We start from the raw sequence: 4,990 nt of genomic DNA, 5'->3' as shown, positions 1-4,990 counted from the left end.
GTAGCATGTTAGTATCCATTTGTGATTGGAAGCAGAAAGCTTGCTTAGTGGCTCTCTGTCTATTCAGTGTTCGCAGTACTGTACTAAAATGAAAAGGTGCTTTAGATAATGCTAAGAGGGGGTGTCACTTCTTTCAATGATAGACTGGTTGGCATTTCGGTGGTGCCAAACCCCTCCCCCTCCCGTATGAGTTAGGCTTGACGTAGATTGGGCTATTTTGAACAGCTGGAGAGACTGAGGTTTTGTTCGCAGGAGGTTGAGAGGGTTAAGAGAACACATCGTACTGAAGTATTCCAGCCAGAACCTGTCTGAAATTAATGTTATTATAAACCTTTCACTTCTCTTACCTATTTAGGGGAGATTTAAACATGGCCCTGCTCCCAGAGGAACCCATACTTATTTAATAATAGAGAGATATCATATGAGGCGACAGCCTCATTTCCAATCCTCCATAATCCCTTTTTTTCTTTTTTCCCCTCTTCATTTCTGTCTTTCTTACTCCGTCTACAGTCTCTGGCCACTGCCTGTGTCCTTTTCTGTTCTATGCTTGTACAAGTTGTGATTGTATGAACTACGAATGAGTGTTGGATGAGCGATGAAGTTTAGTTTGAGCGTGTTTTCACCAGTAACCCTGCTGTGCCTGATGCACTCATACCAGCATGACAACACTACAGAAACCACCCAAAAATATCGCTGCTGTCGGAAGAAAACCTTGTATCTCCATTTTTGTCGTTTTTTAGTTTCTGACATAGTCTGAAAATGCCTGTTGACCTTTATGTTGTCTGTAAATTTTATGATGAATGGACCAAAGGGAACGGCCCAAAATGACATGGAAAATTTCCATTGACTTACATTAAAAGTAAAGCATGTTTTTTCCTTCTCCTGTAAAGTTATCATTTTGGGGATACGATGTTTTCTTCCGACAACAGTGATATGCTGACAGCCAAAAAGACATGTCATACACTGATTTGGTGCATTTTACCTGTCAGTTCATTTAAAGGAGGAAAGCCACAACAAATGACCGATATAACAAGACAAAATATAAGATACCACACAGTTCCTTTAGTGAAATTCAGGCACAGTTTAAAACCCACTGAGATCTTGTGGGGCTACGTTGAGAAGAAAAACCACTGTGGATGGTCTGTGGGCCACACTGAAGAATGTATGGGAAGCAGTTACTTACTAATTTTAGGAAAGTATGACAAAGTAGCATGCGGCTGTTTGAGACTAGAGGAGCTACGAAGTGCTGATCAACACTACACTGTCAAAAAGATTTGCTCAAAGGTCATTTTTTTGTAATGATCACTGACGCACCGCAATAAGAAATACACACCAACAGTTTATCAACAGTTTGTAGGTGATCTAGTCTCTAAGCCAACCTCACACTGCTTTCCAAAAGTCCTTAAAATGTTTTAAGTGAACTTCTTCCCACACATTCTTCACTGCTGTCCACAGACCTTCCAGTGGTTGGATTTTTCTCCTACACATATTTCCCAACATAGACGCACAATGTTGATCAATGGATTTTAAATCATGCCTGAACTTCACTTAACGAACCGTGTGACATTTGGCTGTGTCGTGTTGGAATAGCCCTCATTTGCTGTGGTTTCCCTCCTTCAACTGAACAGACAGGATAAATATCAGTCGCTTAAACATCAGTGTATGACATACTGTGAAAAAGAGAACACCCTTAATTTGTTTAATATCTGACCGTTTAGCACGTTATTAATTTTCTAATTATAAAAAAACAGGAAATGTGTTCTGATTACACAAAAATTTCAAAAAACAAATTATATAATTATAATTTTAAAAATGTAATTTTATTTACTGTGTCTACCCATTTCCCTTTATTACAGCTTCCACTCTTTTTTTTTTTTTAGAGACTTGTTTTCCATTTTTCAAAGAAATCTGCAGGAATATTTTTCCACATCTCCAAAGTTTAGTCCTAGAAGTTGGTTGCATTTTCGGCTTCTCACAGTCCAAGCAATTCCAAATACGTTCGATGTTCAGGTCTGGACTCTGGAGTGGTCAGTTCATTGTTCTGAGAACACCAGCAGAATGATTGTTTGATTTGCCAAATTTTATTCCTTTTTATTTCCTTTTTCTCAGTAACGGCTTCTTGACAGCCCCACATTCTTTCAGACCCATAGCATTAAGATGTATTGTGTGTGTGTGTGTGTGTGTGTGTGTGTGTGTGTGTGTGTATATATATATATATATATATATATATATATATATATATATATATATATATATATATATATATATATATATATATATATATATATATATATAAAAATGGCTGTTTTGATGGGAATTTAAATAATGAAGGATGGTCTCTGGCTTTTGCACAGTACTGTATTTCTAAATATAGATATATCTAATATCTAATCTATCTATACAGCAGTATACCTCAGCTAAAAACAATAGTCATCTTGGGCTGCTTAATGGCTTTAAGTACTGTTTATCTGATGGGGACAATTTTGAAGGTCTACCAGGTCTTGCGCAGGTGTTAGGAGTTCTTTTTAATACAGTTCTCCATTTTCGCTGTTGAATGAGGTACAAGGCGAGTTCCAAATTGTTCCGCGAGCGATGGGTGAATGTACACCTACACGTTTAAGTGCTGGCTAATGAATGTAGGTACATTATATTACTTGTATCTAATAAACTAGCAAAGTTTAGTCAGTTACATTTAGCTACTTGCCATATTGACCTAGTTTTTGTAGCACATTTATTCAAGTAAATTTCAATAGACAAAAACTCAAATTCTGTGTTCTCACAACTTTTAATAATTAAAAAACATCTGAAACATCAAAACAAAAAAAGGCAGAATTCTTATCATACAAAACAGCACTTTTGGCACATTTCACCTGAAGCAACAAACCACAAAAATGAAAGGTCTGACCTTGTTTCCTCTCAATGAACAAATTCAAAGAAAAAAAAAGGAGGGTCCTGATTTCAGTGGAACACGTGTGAAAAACCACACAAAAAATACGGATGCCACAGCTGTTTCCTGCTAAATGACAGCTAATGTTCGCTAGGCTTTGATAAAGACGTACAGCCTGAAATGTAAGTTTAAGACTGAACATATGATGATGAAACAAAAGCTACTTTGGCCAAACTTTCATGGTGATCATGACAAAAACTGTACATACTGTGACACTGAAATACAACCAAGTATATGGCTTTTCAATTGGTTACAAAATGACTAAACTCTGAATACAGTGGGTTCTTTCGAGCCTTTAGAAAGCACTGCATTTACCGCTACTGTGGCATCCTGTTACACATTTCAGCATCTTCAACTGTGCAATAGACTTACAACAATAAACTCAGCACTAAGGCATGACAAGCATTGAGAAAGAAGAAGAGAGACAGATGCAGGAACAGTTGTGATCTTGTCAGTGTTCAGTGTGGCATGTAAAGGTCAGTCTGTTGTCCATGCCAATCCATTTTCTCCAATTCTTGATTGACAACCAGTCTTAACTCGAGAATTCCTTTCACTCAATGTTCTCATGCAGGCACAGGCTTGTACTCGAGACCGCTGCTCAGACATGTGACCACATTCCCGCACGTTGTGGTGAATCATGAGTGAAATGAAATTGATGGATGCTTTTAATTCAGTATCAGCTTGCAGTGTGGAACAAGTGATTTGCTTGTACTCGAGCCAGGCTTTGTGTAATGAAGGAAACTCTCTGAGCAAGCAGTCTAAGCTTTCCAAGAGTGGACGCTATCAGAATGTGAATCTGATCTACAAGTGGCTGTTACAAGAGTATGACTATGACAGAGGAATAAGTTTTCACTCGTACAAATTCAAAAGACAACACCACCAAAATAAAAATCATCCTGAAACCTTTCCACAGCAACACTGTCCCACCCCCACAACCCCACAATAAAGTGCAAGCAAACAACTGTACTATACAGCGAGGCATCAAAAGCTAATGGAAAATGCTAAAGGAAAAATTTGCTGGGGGACTTTACAGTTTATTTCTGTAACTGACAACAGTTTTCGTGGTTGTGATTGAATCGGTGTTCGTCAATGCTGACTCAAACCTGAAACCGCATTTGGAAAAGTACCAGATTAGCACGCTGCCAGCTTGAGAGAACAATCAGCGTTTGGGGGGGAGGGGAAAGATTTTCATTCTGCGAACATTTCTTGTTGTTTCAAAGTGTCAAATACATTAAAAATTTACACACTGTGGTCTTAAAAGCCACTTTGCTTTAACAGCTTCAACACTGTAAAACTTTTTATTGTTAAAGATGCCTCTTCAGCTGCTTTCTGAGCTCCACTGTAGATTTCAATTCCATTATTTATGTATATAATAATGTAAAGAAGGCTTACATGTTGTACAAGTTACTCCTTCCGACTGGTTCTTACATTTAAGGATCTACAGCAGATCTGGAACTTAAACCCAGTTTTCATGTCCTGGATTTTGTAATCACAAATGTTACAACATTTTAATTAACCCCATAAATTCCCAGCTTCAGTACATCCTAAGGCTTATTATTCAGTAATTACATATAAAGCAGTTTAAACTAGAGTTAGTCTGAAGTCATAGGATTGAGGAATGGACCCGCCAGCAAGTCCGGACAACTTAAAGGAGAATTCCATCAATTTTTCTACATTTTTGCATAATTAAATGGTTAATCTGTAAACCAAGCCATTCAGAGTGTTTAATATAAAATGCTCTGCTTGAGAGAAACTCACCAAGTCCGAACTGTTCACAGTGGTGGTGATAGGAACCAGACGTCTGAAGTGTAAACCTAAAAGCTCCCCAGCAGAAAGTTATTACATGAAATGGTCTCGAGTAATCTGCGTGATGTCCGAGATACTGTTTGAGAGAAGATTTTGGCCTGAAAAGTCTTTTTAAAAATGCATTCCTTGTGGAGAGGTACATGCAGGGGGTTGTACAGCAAAATTAATCCTATATTATATATATTTTTCCCCCAGATTTATCAGTACTACAAATAGCTGTTGTTGGAAAGAAACCTT

The sequence above is a fragment of the Colossoma macropomum genome, unplaced genomic scaffold (genome assembly GCF_904425465.1).
Source record: "Colossoma macropomum unplaced genomic scaffold, Colossoma_macropomum, whole genome shotgun sequence".
In the NCBI taxonomy this organism is placed as follows: Eukaryota; Metazoa; Chordata; class Actinopteri; order Characiformes; family Serrasalmidae; genus Colossoma; species Colossoma macropomum.
The sequence above is the reverse complement of the archived record's forward strand: the minus strand, read 5'-3'. Positions refer to the sequence as shown.